The sequence below is a fragment of the Pteropus vampyrus genome, unplaced genomic scaffold, assembly GCF_000151845.1.
Source record: "Pteropus vampyrus isolate Shadow unplaced genomic scaffold, Pvam_2.0 Scaffold26, whole genome shotgun sequence".
NCBI lineage: Eukaryota > Metazoa > Chordata > Mammalia > Chiroptera > Pteropodidae > Pteropus > Pteropus vampyrus.
In genome coordinates, this window is record NW_011888807.1 from 10062106 (window position 1) to 10083866 (window position 21761).

Below are 21761 nucleotides of genomic sequence, written 5' to 3' on the forward strand. Positions count from 1 at the left end.
AGATAGAGATAGAGATAGAGATAGAGATGTAGATGTAGATGTAGATGTAGATGTAGATGTAGATGTAGATGTAGGTGTAGGTGTAGATACAGATGATGTGGATATATAGATATAGATATACCTCTAGGTATGTTGATTGTTTTGTTTGCTATATATGTAGCAATATATAGAGGTCTGTGTTTTAGTAAATGTGGCGTTTTCAACACGCTTTCTTGTACTGCTAATTCTGGTATCAGAACACCCATCTTCCTTTGCTGAGCTGCCCTTTCCCTATCCAATATAGTCACAGGTTTCCACCACCATCTATCAGCAGAGATTAATACTTGACCCAGGCTCCCAACCCCCCTTCCACAATGACTAAGCCCAGAGGTAGCCAGGGAATCCTTTTAGGGCCAATTCTAATACTTCCCCACAAGACACTCTGTGAACACTGAGAGAAATGATCTCTTTTTTTTTGGACTGGGACTGCCAGTAGCCACCTTTTCCATCATGTGAGGAGAGGTCATCTTTGGCAGGAGAGAATAAGGGCCACACACAGAAAGATGCAGAGACAAACAAGGAGAGAAGTAAAGAGTAAGGGTGAAGTGGGGAGAGCAAGAGATAATTAACAAACTGCTGGGGTTCCTGAATCCAGTCATCTTGAAAGACTTTCTGCTTTAAGCCAATTTGAGTTTAGCTTTTTTTTTTTTTAATTTGCAAGTGAAGAAGTTTTGACTAGTACACACACAGAGATCTTTATACAAATCTATCTGGATGAATGTATTAGAAACATAAGTTTTTATCTTCTTGAGATAGAAATTTTCCATAGACCATTTCTTTGGTCTTTCAACTTCCATTCAACTGAGAATATTTTGTGCAAAAAAAGGACCATTTACATCAAAATCCTTTTTACCCATTTTTCCCCTCTTACAAAGAAGATCTCTAAGCAGGTTGCTGTCTCACTTGGCTCCAATTGATAAAGTAAAAATCAGACTTGAAAATAGGTTGAAACAAAGGGCAGTGCACGAACTTCTCAGATGGTGGTTCCTCCAGCACTACAGCTGTACCACAATTACCAAAATAGAAAAAATGCACATATTATCTTCTTAGAAATAAAATGTAAAAGAGAAAAAAAAGAAGACAAAAAAAAAATGAGGGCATTGAGAAAGAGATAATTATCAGCTAAGGAAATATATCATTCAACATGACCCTGAATTTCTTTCTTTTTTTTTCTCTAATCATTTAGCTACAGATCAGGGAACAAAAAGGACCAAAGTAGTGAACCAAAAACCCAAGCAAAAGAAGAGGTGAGGTTAATAGAATAATTAAGTTCCAGAAGTCCTAAGACATTTCCATGATTATATTAAAATTAAAGTCAAAGTCATATGAAACACCCTTCAGCTCTGTCATAATTCCACTCGGGTGCCTGACAAACCTTGAGAAGCCAAAGTGACAATCAATGATTTACCTTTCTGTGCTGAAAAATGGAAGTTGAAAGTTAAGTGGCAACATAAAGCTAAGCACCTCTGAGACTGGGTTTTAAGTCTGGGCTAGACAGAAATGACAGAAAATCATTAAGAATGGAAGGCATTAAAAGGTCAGAAATAAATTGTTATCAAGCCCTGTTTGACCATTTTATCAGTCAGAATTTTCTCTTTGCTCTCGAGAATGCAGTAGCATTTTCTTATCTCTGGAGATGAATATGATATTATCAGAGTTGTACAAACACAGTGATATTCAAATTCTGAGAATGTTTTGTGCAATAAAAGGACCATTTACATCAAAATGAGACTCTCAAATAGTTTTTTAAAAATACATTAATTGTCTTATCTCCACCTGTTTGGAATGTTAGTGTATGAATTCTGTGAGGTTTATCCTTGGTGGAGAATAATGCCAGAAATGTTTTCATGTGTTTAATTTTTCAGTGTGGTTCTTGGTGAGATAGACAGTTTAGCCCCAAGTCAGTCTCAGAATAAGCGAATCTCCCTCTCCCTTCCTCTCTACTCCCCCTACTTCCCCTCTACTCCCTCTCTTTCAATCTATTTGGCCAAGAACGATGTTTTGATATTTCAGTAGCAAGAGGTCAGGGAAACTAATGCAAACCTCCCAGAAACAAAATTTGATCTTCAACCAAATAAGCATATTAGTGAATCAAAATTTAGTTAATCTGTGCTTAAATTGAAAGTAGAAAATGATAGGTTAAGGAATTGAGTATAGAAAAGAGCCTTAATCATTTTAGCAATTAGTATGTAGTGTCCTAAAATGATTCACTAATCACTCCACAGCTGGTACACTAAAAAAACACAAGATACAAAGTATTCTTCATATGTCATAGTCCAAAGGAATCCCTACTTCAAAGAGTATGTAGAAAACACAAGGAAAAGGAGAACTTGTAGACTTGCTCTCTGAAATATACAGAAGACCTGAATGAGCTGACTAAGAAACCTATGGCTTAGTTCATTTTGAATGATATTATTACATTTTAATGAAAGTGTTTAAGACTGAAGAGTTTCACTAATAATATGTTTGCCAAGAGGGGAGCTTGAACTAAATTTTCATAGGTCTTTTTAGTTCACAGTCACAGAGGTCAGCGTAATGCTATTTTTCTGGATCTACGAAATCAAAATGTGTGTATGCTACTTAAATAAACAGTCCTATCTGCAGGTTTTTAAAAAAATTGCAGGTCTTAATACTTAAGATATATCTACCAGCCACAAATAAAGGAAATAAACCCCAAAGAAAATAAGGAAGGGAGAAAGGGAAAAAAGATAAAAAAGAGAACCACCTGAAAATTTTATTCAGGAATTACAATGGAGTTTTTGCTTTCTATAACACAAAACCTAATGTTGCTCAAAATATAAAAGATTCTGTCAGTAGAAACTAATAATTTGAACCCATTCACAGGCATTTGATAATAATGGTGAATTAAATAGTTATACATCTCTAATTACCCTATGTTTTACTCTTCAAATGACCATGCGAGGATATTTTTTTCTTCATTATATATTTGTATGATAACTTCAGCAGTAGCTTCAACATATTTTTAAACCAATCTGACTCTCCACCTTACTACAGAGTAATCAAAAAGAAAAATGTTGGTTGGGTAGCAGCTATTTATCTATGATACTGCATTCCTTTAAATTTAGTAGGAATGTCTTGGCCGTTTCAGTCTGCTTCATTATCAGATATGATATTCATTTACCTGTGATTTGTTCTTGACAGCAATCAATTTCAGAGGTACTGCCCTGGATGTATAGGAAGCTGACAATTGTCAAGGCTGCTCTTATGACCACTAGTGGCTCCTTTACACTACTAAACAGTGGATTGTAAAACAGATTCAAATTATCCAGAAGCACTAAGGTTATAATGATGTTCATTTATGAAGAGCTTTTCTTTAAAAATTCAAAGTGCTGTGTAGGAAGTCATTGTGACAAAAGCTTCCTCACTGTATTATGAAGAATTGTATTTATGTATAGCTAAATTCAGACAGAAAACATGTTAGTAATTAATTCATGTAAAGATATATATAACTATATTGATTTTACCTTGATTTTTAACCCATTGCAAACTATTGTTTTCCTTGTGTCATGTTTATTTCTAAAAATTATTAATGCATGTGTTCATCCATACAGTTTGCCATGCACAGCTAAGAGAAATTCATGGACGAACATATTCTTATAGTTCAATTAATCTACAACTCATGCACAAGAGTTAATAGGTTCCAATAAATCTTCAGCTAATTTATTCTTCCTGTCATCTGAATAAATATTCCAAGTCATTTCTGGAGAAAGGCAGTGCTTTCTCTTTTCTTATTCTATTTAGCCTGAGGTTGTGCTGCAGTGCCTCTGTGCCCCTGTCATTGGAAGGAAAAGAGATATTCGCTCTTTTATAAATAAGAACACAGAGCCTTTCTATTTATATTAGACTTATTTTCCAGCTAAATGGATTATTTTGGTCAGGCCGAGTTTAGAAAGAACCAGAATAGCACTACTTTCATTGATCTTTAGTTACTTTAAAGAAGGAGGGAAGGGAAATTCAGAAATGAAGGAGACAATTCTCCATTCCATGCATAGAGATTGCAAGAATTGGAGGTGAAGAGGACCCAGCTGCATTTCTTAACTTTTGAATGAAAAGCAATTATTCCAAGAGCCTTCATTTTAGATTGTCAGCATGAGCCTATGTCATACCCATCCTTACACTTCCAAACTGAAGATTTTAAAGGCCTCCTGCCTTTGTCATTGAGACACCTGTCACCAACTACACTGAATCAGCATCTCTAGATGCTGAGAAATACATATTCAACATGAATCTATGTAAGAAGCAACAGTAGGGGAGGCTGGAATTCTTAAAAAATCTTTAAAGAAAAATAAAAATAAAAGGAAAATTTATGTCTAAAAAAGAAGCTGAAGTTGTGAGGAAATTTTCAACCCTATAAAATTTGCATCTGATTCTATTTTCACTTATTTGCTATTGAAATGATTTAATCCTAATGTCAAGTTAAGAAAGTAAATTTTCACACACAAAAAATTTAATATATTAAGTATAACTATTACTAGAAGAAAATCTTAGGGGAAAATATGGTTTTCTACATAAAGTCTGTAAAATGAAGAGCCATTTGGGCATATTTTTGAAGCAAGAAATATTTCTAAAGACTTTATTTTCATTATAAGATAAAATAACAATTAATGAGGATTAAAAAATCAGTAAAATATTCTATTCTTTAAGATGCCTGGCAAAAGAAAAAAACTGTGATCCTTTAGAGTACTGGAAAAATTCTGGTATTCTCTACATGTTAAATCTCATTTTCGAATACATTTATTATTCATTCTTACCCTCTTCATCCTTGCCCTCCTGCTTAGGATCACATCTATGAGTCAATTGCAAAAGCAGTGCTCATTTCTCGCTTACTCAAGTATATCAAGATATTCAATTTATGATTTTTGAATTCAAAAAGAGACATCCCCCAGAACTCCAAGTGACACTCAGAAGAACTCAAAATTTTATAGATCACCAGCTTAGATATCTTTCTGAAGAAAGGCTAATGATTTCTTTATACTTTATTAGCTATTTGATGGCACATTTACACGAATGTATTCGATGTTAAAAAATTAGTAATTTTATATAACCAATGGTGTAACAAAATCAAAATGTATCATTTAATACTATTTCAAAAAGCATTAAATCAAATCTTCTAAAACATATGATTTTATTCATTACTAAAATTAGAAATATGATAGTACATATAGTTTTTCAATTGTAGCCTGTTTTATCTTCACAAATCATGACCAGCCAAAATATTTTAAAAATAAATTTCCAGATTAAAAAATATTTAAGGCAGCCACCCAAAGGATACAAATTTCCAAAGAAATTCTAATAACTCTTGATATCAAATGACAATAAAATTAAGTATTAGATCAATGCTTCAGATAAATGTTAATGGAATGAAGAGGCCATTGAATAAATTTAATTACATAGCAAAATCAAAAGAGAAAAAATTAGGTATAAAATAATTTTTAACAGCAAGTACTTGCCAATGTATTTTCAAGTTAAAATTAATAATGTTTTTGTCGCGTAGAATTCAATTTTCATCCATTTTCATTTGGATATAATGATCTATTTATTAACTGATTAAAACACCTATTGCTCTCATTTGTTTTACTTTTTCAACAGAATCTACTAACTGAAGACAGTAATTTGATTAATGTCTAGTCACCACTCTGTGAGATCATAGGCCTAATACTCTGATATCAAACACTCAGCTTTGCATTTATTTCTGACGGAGTCTTTGAAGCCAGAACTTTGCATCAAGTAGTGAAATTGTCCAAATGGAATTTTTTTTTTTTTTTTTTTGTCTTATCCTACTAGGATAAGTGTTAGCATACAATAGAACATCTGTGCACTCTTCTTCTCAGGGCTACACCAGGAACATTCTAAATGCCATCCTGAGTTTCATTTAATGACCAGCCCAAATGCTTTTTAATATACTGATTTAGAATAATTAACAATTAAAACTTCAGCTCTCAGACATGGTTCCATAGTGTAACGGTTAGTAAGTCAACGTACACACAGAAGGTCCTGAATTCACACCCCAGTGGAGCTACAGTCCACGATCTATGGCCATGGCACCCTGAATAAGCCTGATGTCTGATCTTTGAAGCTAAGCAGAGTCGGGCCTGGTTAGTACTTGGATGGGAGACCACCTAGAAAGATCAGGTGCTGTAGGCATAAATAATAATAAAAATAAATAAAATAAAAACTTCAGCTCTCCCTGAGTAGGTAGTTAATAAATTGAAAGTCTAGAAACTATCATGGTATGTGTTGATACCAAAACAAAAAAACAAAAAGAAAACAACTTTCCAAAGAATCCTATGAGGTAGGCTTTAGGATTTAGGTAATAAAATTGAAAATTAGAAGATCTGCCATGAATATCTAGCACTGATATGATTTAAACCCAGGACTTCAAAAACCATGTTTTTTCACCACACAAATCATTATATTTGCTCAATTTTTAATTTTATTATTTTCCTATTGAAATAATATTTTGCTCTCATACCTTAAAAATACCATAATAATATAAAATTATCCTTTAAAATAATTAAACTATTATTTTTATCATGTATTTGACAAAATAATGCCTCCCCAAAGCTGTCTACATCCTAATCCCCAAAGCTGTGAATTATTACCTTACATGGCAAAAGGAATTTTGCCTTTGCAGGTGTGATTAAATTAAGAACTTTGAGATGGGAAGATTATCTTGGATTATCCAAGTGGGCCCAATTTAATTGTAAGGGTGCATATCAGAGAGAAACAAACGTCAGAGCAGGAGAGAAATTCAAAGATGGTACGCTACTGGCTTTAAAGATAGAGGAATGAAATCATAAACCAAGGAATGTAATTAGCCTCTAAAAACAGGAACAAGCAAGTAAAGTTTCTTCCCTAAGAGCCTCCACAATGAATGCAGCTCTGCTGATACTTTGATTTTAGCCCGGTAAGACTCATTTCGTATTTTCAACCTCTAGAATTGTCAAATAATAAATTTGCATTGTTTTTAGTTACCACAATTTTGGTATTGTTTTACAGCAGCAATAGGAAATACAGGTTGATATGGAGCTATTTACAGGGCCACTTTCCTGCGGTCTTGGCGCTGATGAAGCCACAAGTTTATAAGCATCACAATTGGCATCAATACATTGAAGATATGGAGAAAACCTAAGTTATCTAGTTTGGCTTTCTATGCAGCATTTATTTGACTCTCCACTCCACTTTATGCCACAGAGGCCATTTTTTGCTTTATTATAATACCATCTTCAGAAAATTTACAAATTGGAATTAACAGTGTGTCAATTATTTAACAAAAGCCTCAGCTCTCTGTATCCACTTAGATGCAATTAATGAGCCAAAAGAGACCAACCATATCAGTTTTAACTGCTTGGCCTTCAGATGAGAGCAACTTTCTGCTTTCTTCCTTTGGAAAGATCATCATAATTCTATTTTAAAATCCTAAAGAGCACAAAACATTTAAAACACTTGCTTGAAATTTTTGAAAGCTCCTCAAATCCAGTCAGGTCAAGAAAGAATTACCATTTAACATTTATTAAGCACCCACAGTCTGTAAAATATCGTACCAGACAAAGAAAAAGAGACAAACACACTAAAAAATTATGAGCAGTTCTTTTAAAGAAAGCAACCCTTACCTATAAGTCCTGGGAGGAGATCATTATGATTGATCAGAAGTAATGACCCTGTAACTTGATTACAACCAATAAGCAAAGATGAAAGAGTCATACTCATCTCCATTCCTGGTTAAAATACCGAGTTCTATGATTAGACTACAGGAGTCAAAGATCTCAACTATTCTCTGATCATTTTGAGAGAAAGATCAGTGTATTATGATATGTACTTCGGTAATAGCCTTGCAAATTTTGCGAAAATAGTTTTCTCATCCTCTGTTCTTATGGCTAATCCCTGAATTATTTTGAACAAAGCACTGTGCTACATGTTACGGGAGACACAATAATTAATAAGGCCCATCTTTCAAGGATATCTCCACTTAATGGAAGAGAGAAAAATACATATGTACATAAATGCTTCTAGTCCCACATAGTGCTTAGTAGAACTTTGCTATATTAAAGAAGATCCTTAACATATGACTAATTATGTAATTATAATACAAGACAGAATGTAGTAAAGATTAAGTTAGAGGAACAAACAAAGGGCAATATATTAAAAGTCTGCCAAGATCTGCAGAACTATTAGCTTATATAATTGTCATGTGCTAAAGTATAAAACCAAGCTTGGCATAATATAACCTGCCTAAGGTCAAAAATCTTTTTAAGTTGAAACAAAAGCAAAGACATTTTAAAAATTTAATGAACTTCTGGATTAACTTTAAAGGAATCTCCACATAGACATGGTGATAGAAATTTGCAGTCCTACCCTTTCATATCAGAAGAGAATCTGAATCCCAGGAATTAACTTTGGATGCATGCCATTCCCCATCCAACAAAGAAAGCAACCATTAAAAGCTATAGTAGTTCTTTACAGCAAACACTAAGTACGTTATACAGATTCCATTGTACAATATTGAAGACCCAGTAGCAGCAAACAGCTTCACTAATAGAAGAAATAGTCTTACCTCAATAGAGATTTAGATTCTGTTGTGTTAAAAAAAAAAAAAAAAAAAAAGTTTATGTTTCTAAGATGAGTCTTCTAAACAGTTCATCTAACAGTTATAACAACAGTGTGAAGAGGGAAAACAAACATAAAATTCAAATATTCATTTTAACTCTTTCATGAGACTGGAGCCTAGGAGACTGGGAAGTTGCAAATATGCATGCCCACCTAACCAAAGCCCCATTGTAGTACTCAAGAAGGATACAAGCAGTAAGAGTCCAACCTGTCAGAGAAGTTAGCATTTGCAAGAAGCAAATGAGGTCAAATTTCATACATAGAAGTTTTAAAGGGAAAAGAACATAAACAACAAACCCGAGGTCAGGGAAGGAGGGAGTAACCACGGCAGTGCCCTTCTTAATTAAGATGTATCTGTAAAGATATAGTTGAAGTCAGATAGCAGGTTCAAAGGGAAGTCCCAACTGGCTAGAACTTTAATTTTTCTCTTCTATGTTGTAATTTCCATATGGAATTTCCCTGACCAAATATGCCTGGAGTTTGGTGTGTTAGTCTTCTGAAGGCTGACTGACAGGGTGCAAAAAATGGAGGAGTTTTGCTCCATTCATTCCATCCAATACCCAATCAAAGAAGAGCCATTAGTCCACTGAGTGGACTATGTCTTAAAGTCAAAGTGATAGTTGACAGAATCAAACAGTAACCCGAAAGAGCCTCAGTAACCTATAACCACAGAGGAACATTTTGCAAAGGACATATGAAACAACAGTTAAGCTTAAACTTCTAAACACTTAGCAGATTAGGAGAAGTACCCTCTGAGAAGGAAAGGGTTGGCACAGCAAACTTCTGGTTTATGTAAGTTTAATATTCACAGTAGAATAACTTTTTGAAATAATAACCCAAATGATTTCTCTTTGTTTGTTCTCAAAACTATCTTTACTGTGGCCCTTCCAGAATTAAAACTGAACATTGAGGCTGAGATTTGTTAACTTAGAGGAGAGCCAAACTGGAAAGAAAAAGTGTTGAAGCCTAGACTTTTGACTATCAAAATGGGTTCTTTAAACCAAAATAGAGATAATAGTTTTAAAAGTCCAAAAATTTGATTGTAAGAACTATTTTTCTTACTGAAAAAAAAAAGAGTTCTAAATAGCTGAAAAATTAAAATTTATATCATAATGGAGAAAATAAGTATTAATATAATTTAATTTTCCTACCAAAAAGGATATAAAGTTTAAACAGATTGAAGGAGGAGTGTTGAGGTAAAAAAAAGCAGTACTAATATTTGTCTTTAATGTATCTTAAGCCATCTCACCCTTAAACTAAACCAATAAAATGGAAAAGTTGATTATGGTATGCTTCCAGTAATCTCATTCTTTTTATCATATTGTTAAAGTTAAAATATCTTTTAACTTCAGTTTACATTTTTTTGTTCTTTTGGTAACAGTATTCTTTTGATTGTTTTGCTTTCTTCTTGTGATAAGTTTTCTGGATATCTCATTCATTATTTAAACAAATTTTAAAGGAAGGTATCTCAATAAGGAAAGGAAACATAGTTACTGTGTTGTATAATAATGTCTATGCTAACATAACAGATATTCTGATGCATATTTTTCATACATTATGGCTATGGTGAAAACATTCCAACGCAAAAGAGTTTATAAAGTTATCAAATTTCTCCATGTTTTACTGTTTTTGTTTCAAGAGCAAAAATTTTCATCTCTCAAGTTTTTTAAAAATATTAAGAGAAGCAGAACTGTCCACTCATAAATTTCTGTACTTCTTGGGAGGTATTCAAATGAGAACAACAGAAACTCAGCTGAAACTGGCTTAAACAATAAAATGAGATCCATTGGTTTTCTTGCTTGGAAAGTCCAAAAGTATTGAGGGGATGCTTAGAAGTGACTTAATTCCACAGCAGAATGATCTTATTAAGAACCCAGTTTTTTTGTGTATCATGCATTTTCCTCTCTAAATTTCTGCTTCACCCCAAGACTGACTTACCCAACATACTGTGGCCACTATCAATTCCCAATTCTTGCTTCCAAATCTAAGCACATAGATACAGTTACTTTTTGAAATTATCTCAGAAGACTCTAATCAATTTATGTCCCAAAAGTTTCTCAGCAAATCTCTTTGCATGTCTCATTAGCTCACATTGAATGATAAAGAATGGGTTTACAGTAATGGGCTTAGATTTGAGTCACCTGACCTATCCCCAGAGCCAGAGATAAAGCCAATTTTCTCCAAAACGATTAGGCTTCTAACATGTTGTATGGGAGAATTACTCAGAAACAAAAGAATGAATTTAGGGAAAGAACTACAATGTCCTTTATATATACTCACCTTTGGCTCACACACATCTTGTACATGCTTGTGTTTTAAAAGCCTTGTCCTTTACTCCATTCTTCTCCATTTCAGTCAGAGTAAGAGTAAAACTGCATAATTATGGTAATAAAAGTGCTAAGTAACACATGATATTTTTAACATCCAAGAGATTTTTAAAAGTATAAATAAGGTAAAGTGTGACTACTATAATAAAACATAAATGAGAGTTAACTATTATTTTTAAAAGGATTTCAAGTTGTGGAAATGCAACACTCCTTGAGTTAGCATTGGGAGGAGAAAAGGTGATGAAATAAAGTTTTAAATTGGACAAGACTAGATTGCACTTTTTAATAACAGAAAGTGATGAGAAAACTTATGGGATATCCTAAGATGTCATTATGGGCCAAAAAAAAAAAAGAGGAAAATCAACGAAGTATGGTTAAAGGCAAAGATTGGGGGAAAAGAAAACTATCTTGGGTTTGTATATCACCAAGCTGAGATTTCCCAATAAACTTATTGATTAAAACCTTACCTAGTCTTTCGCCCCATGTTCCTTAATCATTTTATTATTGCAAACCTTGTTTGGGGTTTTGAGGATTTGATATGTGTGTAATTTGTTTCATAAGATTTGTTTTTTAGTGGTGCTTATTTCACTCATGAGGTTAAAGAGTGACTGGTGATAAATTCTAGACTCTAAATACCTAACTTCCCTTTCTAGAATACAATATTTTCAAGCAGCAAAAACAATAATATCTAACCCAGAAGGTAGAAAAATAAAAGGCTGATACATTAGGAACCTACATTTCCATCTTGCCCGGCAGTACACTAAATAAATGCAGAGGTTTCAACTGTTATCCATTTTAATTCTCAGATACAGAAGCGCAAGTCAAGTAGGTAACTACCGCTATAGATCTCTCCAAGAAAAACTGAAATGATCAACTTCAGGCAGCTAATCTAGCACTGGATCAAAACCCCTCAGGGAAATATTTATGTTTTACTAGTTTACTCAGAAAAACAGCTCTAGGGATCTGCAGATATCCTCTGTGATTTTCACTGAAGGAAACACTGATGCCAGAGCTAAAGCTTGTGATTTAATCATAGAAGCAATTCAGCCTTTAGCAATCCTATCTCCTAAGAAATCAATAGCTACACATTGAGTTCTATTAAATGATTTTTTTAACTTCTCCACCTGACCAAGATATTAATTTGTATATGTTCTATTGTCTGACTATCAGGTTGATACCTTCAAATGTTGAAAGAATTCAATGATTCAGTTTGAAATACTTTTCCCAAAAGATTTCTCCTGTCATCATCATCATTATTTTAATTATTTATTTTAATTATTGTTTCATAAAATGGCATTGACTCACATGCCATTTTCAAACACTATAGTGCTTTAAAGAATTATCTACACCATCCAAAGATAACATTTTACATCAGTGTCCTAAACATAGAGTCTTCTAGTCAGTTGAAGGTGTCACAAAATAACTTTTAGAAATAGATTCTAAAGAATTCTTAGAAATTTCCACTAAATTAAAAACAAACAAACAAAAAACAAATGGACAACAAAAATGCAATTGTAGAGCTTGAGAAAATGAAGCAATTCAAGGAAGATCATGGCCTATCATAATGCCAAAGGCTTGTGAAATCTGAGACGTCCTACAATAAAGTTTTCAAAATTCCCACATAATGGAGCTCTTGACTATATATGCATTATACATATCAAATCTGGGTTTTCTATCAATTAAGAAAACTGAGGCTTCCCACTCAGATGTCCTTGAATGATTGTTGCTTACGTTAAGACATTACATTCTATCTTATAATAATGGTTAAATTAGTTTAATATTTGGATAAGTGGATTTTATTAAATTGCACGGTATGTTGAATTATAGGGGTGTACTGAAATGAGCATTAAATGGGGATCCAGGAGTGACAGATTCTCTCATCTGAGGACTCACTATCAAATGGTGTGTCCTTGCTCAGTCACATAAATAACTTTCTAAACTCAAAACTTTAACTCCAAAATGTTAAGATTATTGAATACCCTTAAATCTTATACACTGCTGTTAAAGTGAAGAATTCTCTTTGCCCTGAAAGCTCAGCACACAACTCAATAAACACTTGATTTTTCTCTTATTGACAATATTTATAACTGCATATTCTAGAAAACGTTTTATTATAGTACAACTGATGTTCAAAGTGATTCATTAGAGGAAATATACCAATGTTTATATCAATCTGGCCTCTGGACTTTTGGGATAGAGATCAACATTGCCTTCCTCGAAGGGTTCTGTGATTAGTTTATCTTTATTAAATACTAGACTGGGAATAGAAAGAAGATATTTCTAATTTTAGCAGGAGTATTTAGTGAAACTGATTAGTGTGTTTATTAGAGGTTTTCTTGTCATTAGGTATCACTAACTACCAAACAAGGACCATGTTTCTATGTATGACCTACCTTGATAACATACATCCACAAATATTTATTGAGTTTCTACTATATGTCAGCCACTGTTCTAATTATTGGAAATATAGAAGTAAAAAATATAAACTGAAAGAAGTCTTTGACTAAACAAGAATATATTCATATAGAGAGAGAAACACAAAGAGAGGGAGGAAGTGGGGAGAGACAGAGAAGAGTTGAGTGTGAGTTTACATTAGAAGACTCAGTAGAACAATTTTCATCTCTTTAGTCAACTTTGCTCTCGGTATACTTAAAAATAAAAATAACACATAGATTTAAAATTAAAAGATGTAAGAACAAATATGCAAGTAGAATTACTTGTGCCTACATCTGCTGAACTTTTGGTACAAAACACTTTTAAGGGCATTTGGTTATTATTTCCAGGTGGAAATTGGTACTTGATATCCTCAACATTTACTCTGACATAATTGTGTTTGCTTATATGTTAAAGGTCAAGTAAGTAAAATCTAGAAATACCTTATAATTTTCCAAATGCTTAATTTTTATAGTCTTCCCCGCCCCCTTCCGTTGTGTCTAAATAACAGTTCACTTAAATTCAAGGTTACAAAATATGTCACAGTATTTTTTTTCATAATGTTTGAATTGTTCATTTTTATCAGTCTGCCACTTAAATCTTTATTCTTAGTTACTTTTACTCTTAATTTAGTCTTCCATTAGGAAATAGTAATGAATCACAGAGGCTATTGGTAACTAAAGAAAGAAGTAAGCATTTCTTAAGCTTAAGATATTAACTGTGCCCCTTCTTGTTTCTAATTCTTAAGACCATAAATTTCCATACTTTTCCATATATTTTAAAATTATGACCGCTCATATCAGGCACTGAGCTCATTTCTTGAAACATAGTGGCTGAAATATGGCCCTTCCCCTTTCCAAGATAATATTTAACATGGAGAAACAAAACACACAAGCACAAAGGTAAGATACAAAGTGATTAAGCTCTGCTCCAAATAATATAGAATCAGATCAAGGAAACATTATTTTTTAACAAAATCTTCACAGAGAAGATTTTCCTTTCCTCTTTAAGGATAAGTATAAGGTCATCAAGAAGGGAAGAAATAGAGGTAAATATAAGCTCATTTATAAAGATTTTAAAATTCATAGGTAATTATGAATTGTCCAATAAGACTAGAGATTAAACTTTAAGTGAACACCAAATGTAAAGATTTTCACAAGAAAAATATTTTATGCAGGCAAGTTTCTTGATTCCTAATTATTCTACATATTTTTTCAAGGTCTAAGTCTCATATAAAGATCTTAATTAATTGATATTTTTTAGAAGATATCTGCACTCTATAATGTTTCACAGTGCACCTAATCACAATCTATTGGCACCACCCCATTTTCTTTTAATTATGACTTCTGTCTTCCAAAACTTTGGATCCTTTGCCTAAAAAAAATATTGTTATGACTACCACTGAGATTTAGAAATATACATGCTTTTCTATCAGGTTGTCAATATTTATTCTTGAAAATTTTATTATATACAAAATTTAGTGAAAGAGCCATTTAAGTCAAGATATTTTGTTAATATTTTTGTCATGAAATACTGATATTTAGTTTTATTGACCCAATTCATGTGTATTTTTTGTCATCCAACCAAAACAATCTTATATTATTTTCTTCAATGTGCTTTGGTATTTTCTACCGCTTACCCAAGGGAAGTAAAAAGAAAAGAAAAGAGAATATAAGAGAGAGAATTGAAAACAAGGTCTTATTATAGAAAAAAAAAGAGGTTTTATTTCTATGTTTAATGGATTTCTAAAACTTCCAAAAAATTCCCATAACCTATCTTCTCAGACAGATCAAGAAGGCATTATAAGAAACCTATAGCAGAAAGAAAATGTCAAGGAAACATCACAGATATAAAACAAATTTTTTCCCATGAACAAATCATTTCTAGGACATATTTTCTATAAATGTCCAGCACTTGCCTTGTGCAGGTGCTCTTGACAAATAATTCAGGCACAGAAATTCTAGAATGTTAAAAATCTGATTTTTTTTGTATCTTTTCTATACAAATGAATTCTAAATTCAAGCTAAAATGCTAATAAAGTATATATCCTTAATTTTTGCTTCTGTCGTTTGAAAATGGAGAATTTAAATGTCAATACAAATGATTTTATAAATATGCAATGCTTTGGAAATTACAATTTCTAAAGTTTTTAATGCAAAGAGATGTCAGCACTGCTAAAGATTCTAAAATATGTCATTTACTCATATTTCTGTTATATGATTTTATAATATCCGTTTTAAGTAGCTAGAGACTGTTACTCTAAATTGAGTTTCTCAGAAAGAGATTTTTTTAACCATAATAACAACAAAGTTATTACTAAAGAGAAGGGATTTATTCCCCAAGTTTCTTTGCAAAAGTCAGTCATGCCTGCAGAGGAACTTGATTAATGGTGCATAATCTACAGATGTTATGGAAGCATTGTAAGTAAGAATGTTAATTATCTAACTTTTTAACAGAAAGATAAGAGTTTAACCTTTACAAAGAGAAAGACAGGACTAAATAACTCATGGGAATTAGTAATGGGATAGTGAGCTTTTTATATTCACAATGGCAACTGAAATCCATCCTGAGTGACAACTGACAGAAACTCACGAACATCAGTTTTTACCAGAGCCGACACATGAAATGTTGGCAGTCTCTTCAGCTTCATCCTAAATAAGAATCTATATCTCTAAAGTACCCAAGAATACCAGTATGCATACCAGAGAAAATTTATTACTATGGGCTCCTTGAAGACAATTGAAACTAAAAAAGATTCAAGACTTACCAAGCCACTAAGCTCTAATTTTTCAGACTACTCTGTAATACAGCTGTTTATGATGAATCATGGCTTGCCCATAATCTAATGCATATTTTTGAGGCTCTTTTTTGTGTTTGTTCCATGTTTTGGTGATAAACACTGATTTTTCTTTAAATAAAAGCTTATTGAAATGTTTATGTGTACCAACATTCAAATTCTCCTTTCCAGCTAAGGTCAAAGTTAATATAAAACGACGAATTTCATTTAGCTTAATTATGTGAACAATGAAAGGCAAGAAAGACTTTCTCTTTTAGCAATATGTAATATGTCTCATGAAACCTAAACATATCAGATGATAGCCCTTTTGGATCGAAATGCAAGGCCAGCAATGTTATACCTTCAGACACAGGCCATTCCTTCAAAAGGAGGCTTCTCTAAAAATACTTTCTTAGTATTCTTTAAGGGACTGTCTTCTTCCTGTTTGAATATTGGTGTTCTTTAGACATTTTTGTCCTCAATCTTTTTTTCTATTGCTTAATGTGTTACCAAGGTAATCTGATTCTTGCTAGGCTTTCAAACACCACAGATATATTGAAGCTAATACCTTCAGATGAGCTTTATCAATTGCATCCCAGGAAAGCATATCCAATTCTCTACTGTATATAGCAGATATGAATCCTAGTCTATATATCACATATCTAATAAATAAATTTTCTTTATTTTTCAATAATTGAATTTGATTTCTATTTTGAGAACCCACATCACCTGATAACAAATACTTTTTGGTTATTTTTTTCTCTGCCAACACTAGAATGTGACAGATGAGGCATGGTCCGAATTGAAAATAAATATGTTTGTGTTCTAAGTGCCTAATACAGTGCTGAGAATACAGTATATTAGACTAATTAAACTGAAGTGACATCAAATCTCCCTAGTCAATATGACTTGCCTGCTGGTTCTAATTCAGGACTGTCTTGCTCTATCCTCAACTTCAGTTTTTCCTCAAAGACTTAATCTTGTGAATGCAGATGTTATCTTACTGAACATCCTGTATGGCTCATCATTTTATTCCTCTGGATATAAGCATATAAACATAATAAAAATTTATAAGGAAAAGTATTTGTTAATGCCATGAGAAACAAAAATATTTTCAGGAAAAATAATTGAGTGTCCTATTTGGCTTGGCAGTAAATAATATTTACATAGTCATAATAATATAAATATACTGATCACCTAAAATGACATAAAACTACCAGGGATAGAAAAATGTGTGGGAAAGTAAATAGCTGGAACTCAAAAGATACTATCTAAAAATGAGAAGTCAGGAAGGAGAATATAAGTACATTATTTGGAAATATAGAGAGATATACAAGGGCTATGGGAGAAAAGAGGAAGGGCATGGAAGAACCTGAAGGCAATCTAGAAATTCTAATGGTTTTAAAACAGACGTTCAGCAATCCAACTTCATCTCTACTTCTACATGTTTCTAGTGCTAGCCAACTCCTAAGCCTTCTAGTAATTATTTAATTAAATCAAATTGATTGTTGGCCCTCCCATTGAGGAAGACTCAGCTTTCTTGGTTCTGCTTTATCTGTTATCACTTGTTCTGCTAGTTTCCAGACTTGAAAACGTTTACTGCTGGATCTGCTATTGCTTCTTGTGTAATTCTCTTTTCCCAGTAAGTTTATGCCAAATATGTGTGTATACACACACACACACACACACACACACACACATAAATATATATATGTGTGTGTGTATACATATATATATATATACACACATACACATTCATACACTGAACTTTCAGTGGAAGTTTCAGATAGTGCAGAGTTAACTTTTTATAGTCAAACTGCCTTTGTCCCCCCTATGACTTTTCTCATCACTTTCAAAACTTCTCTCACTGTTATTCACATTTTCATTCAAGTAATTAAGTTGTCCAGTACATATAATAGCAAATTCAAAATTTAAATGTGAAGTTGTCCTCTGGCTCAAAACTGTAACTATTCATGCTGGACCTCAAAGTAAGATAACATGGTTGACGTTTTATCCATTTCACCATCTTGTGCTCCTCCCCTTCTTCTCACCACCCATACTCGACTTGTATAGGATTTGGGAAGAGGGAAAGATAGGGAAGGAGCAGGAAAGGTCTTACTCTACTGGTTTCTGGTATTTCAGAGATCTGGAGTTGTTTTTCTCTAGTCTTGGTTTGTGTTCAAAGATGAATCTTTCCTTTGTGGACTTCCTTTGTAGATTCTTTGGAAAACACAACCCCACTCCTTATCCACACTCCCCAAGAACTTCCAAATGTCACTCACCCGACATAGCAATGACTCTCTTTATTGTTTTGTTTATATCTCTCTCCTCCACCACTGGTATTCCACCCTGCTCAGACTCTCTATACAGGTCCCATTGTCCTTCCAGTTAAACTTTCTAGCACAAAGCTCTCTCTCAAGTCCACCTGCAGTTCCTGGATCCTCTGACTTAACACACAGTTAGGGTGCAGGTGACTTCCAGTGCAGCATGTCTCCTCACTATCCCACCAGAGCAACTATCCAGCCACAGACTCTGCCTTTATGATATTCTATGAATGGGCGCAGCACCATCTTTTGTGCCTAAAGACACAGATGACCTAATTCAAACTCTCTAAGACATTCCATTGAAGCTCCTCAGATTCAGCATTAAGTGAGAGAAAAACACTTAATTCTCTCCTCCTCTAGGTAGTGGGAATACTATTGGAATGCAACAAATTTCTTCAAAGAAATGTTTTTATTAATCTCTTCAATCTCAACACTTTATTCCCTCAAATGGCTATTGGGCTAAAGTTATAAAACTTGTTTGGAGCATCTCCTCAGCAAGTTATAAGTAAGTGGTCTAAAATCTCACTTTGGAATAGTTTGCCTTTTTCTTTCTTTCTTTCTTTCTTTCTTTCTTTCTTTCTTTCTTTCTTTCTTTCTTTCTTTCTTTCTTTCTTTCCATCTTAGGGCCTAAGTCAAACACAAGATACAGAGAATCACATATTTTCATACTCTTACCCACTAAATAGCCACCCTTAACAATTACCTAACCTCCATAAAATAAAAAGTTGACTGTAATGATCTGTAGGAGTCTTCTTATCTACAAATAAACAAGAGTTTTATACATAGATACTGTAGAAATGCTTACATTTGCTTGCATGACAGGCACAAAGTATCAGCACAAGAATATTCCACTATAAGAAAGTATAGAAAATAGTCTACAGCCATGCTACCCTGAACGAGCCCAATCCCATCTGACCTCGGAAGCTAAACAGGGTTGGATCTGGTTAGTACTTGCGTGGGAGACCACCTAGGAAGACCAGGTGCTGTAGATGTAAAAAATAAAATTAAATTAAAAAATAGGGGATTGTAAGCTGATAAGGTCCTTGCAATCTGTGAGGTCAACCAAGGGTTGCTTCGCCTAAAAAAAAAAATAATAATAAAGTATAGAAGATAGCTTATTTAGATATGTTATATAGATTTTATCTTTATTTGAGTCTTTAATAGTCAATAAAACCAAGTGCTGGCTAAGATGTGGAGTAATTGGAACACTTGATCACTGTTAGTGGGACTGTAAATATGATCAATCATTTTGGGAAACAGTTTGATATTATCATGTAAACCTGAACACATGTAGTCTACAGCCCTGTAGTTCCAGGCATTGGCATATGTACCAGAGAAACTCTTATACATATGTACCAGGAAACACATATCAAAATGTTCATAGTAATATGTTTATAAGAGTTAAAACTGGAAACAGGCAAAAATCATTCAACAGCAGAATGGATAAATTGTAGAATATAAATATAGTAGAATACTATACTTCAGAGAAAATTAATCAACCATTGCATATATAACATGCATGAATCTCAAAAATATTGTTGAGGAAAAAAGCAAGTCATGGAACACACTGTGTGATTCCATTTTTATAAGGTGCAAAACTGACAAAAGTAAAAAATATACAGTGTTTAAGAACACTAAGTGGTAAAACCAATAAAGAAATTAAAAAGAATGATAAAACTAAAAATTAGGATGGTGGTTAGTTCTGGGCTGAATAAGAGGTGTGATCAAGGAGGAACACACAGGTCTTTTAAGATTCATTAATCAGAATCTAAACACACACAAAAAAATGAAACCACTTCAAGTATTTACATCATGAGAAAATTCATCAGAAATTACTGACATAAATGATAGAAGAACAAAGAAATCAGATAGGAGAGAATAATGTAAGTGAGAAATTATCAAACACAAAAATCCACTTTTATCTCTGGGCCAAAGAGAAAAATGGAGGAAGTTGTATTGCCAGAGCCCAGGATGACCCGTCCTGTCCACAAGCCATAGAGAATACTCAGGATGGGGGCAGGGAGGGGAAGGTGAAGATACTCTGGGTTCTTTCTTCCTCCTGCCTTCCGGTCCCCTGCCATGATTCACACTGACCTAAGACACACAGAAGAAAACTAAGGTAATGTAACCTGCAGGGGTCATCCCTCCTCTGATATGGAGCAGTGGATCTGAGGAGTGGACCTGAGGACCAACAGACTTAGGACATATGTGTCAGAACAGTAGGCTCTTTTTCTTAAGAGAGTAGCAAGTATATGCATGTCCACTTTACCATTACCTTTTAAAGTAAATATATATATTTTTAATTTTATAAATAATATACTTTGCAAAATATATTTTTTAATTCTTCTAGCATAGGCAAAAATGTTTTGCTTACTAGATTTTATCAGTGATTTCGATATACTGTAGAGTTATATGAAATTTCCAGACTGAATATTTTTTAATGCATGATCTTTTAACATTCCAATCAGTTTCCACAATAGCAAAATGGACATAATAATACCTACTTTATAGAATTATTTCAAGTACTAAGAGTGACAGTATGCTTAAGAAGCCTAACACTGTGCATGGCATAAGATGGAACTTCATTGAAAATGAATGGCCAAGTCTTTCATAGCTAATAGAGCTATGAAAAAATCTTGTGCAGCTTTTTTCTAGTATCAGGAGTTAACCAGAAAAGAATAAATAATCATACATTTTCTTTCACATTTTCAAGGAAGGTAATTAACATGCTTCCATGAATTTTTAGTATTGTATTCATGCTTTGCTACTGGCATATTCAAAAGCAGACTCCAACACTAAAAATTATTGCAAAAAAAAAAAAAAGATGCCACTGTCAAAGCACCCATCGTTCCAAGGATTCATGGAGAAAATATGTTAATACATAGGAAGATTGGCCACCTGTCCAAAAAGAAAAGATTTAAAATAAAGCAATAGAGACTTAAAATTACCCCCTATAAATAATGGTAGGAATGAGGTCCAAAACAATTCCACAGCAGTGCAATAAATCTTCATTGATATATAAGTGGTCATCTATTATTTGCAACAATAAAGAGGATTAATTTAATACAAGAATATAGCAGGAGAGACGATGCTAGCTCAATAATAGAGTCCTTCTCTGCAGGAATTTATACAAGTGAGTAGGGGAAATAAGGATAGTTGTAGAGTGATCAAGAGAAGACAGAGAAAGATGACTGCAAACCACATGGCATCTTTGCTTAGAAGTCCATTATATGA

General features: G+C 33.2%; 1 pseudogene; it reads left to right on the top strand.

The window, feature by feature from the left end:
* The first annotated feature begins 19400 nt into the window (after positions 1–19400).
* Positions 19401–19519, top strand: LOC111737415 (annotated as a pseudogene).
* Positions 19520–21761: the final 2242 nt, after the last annotated feature.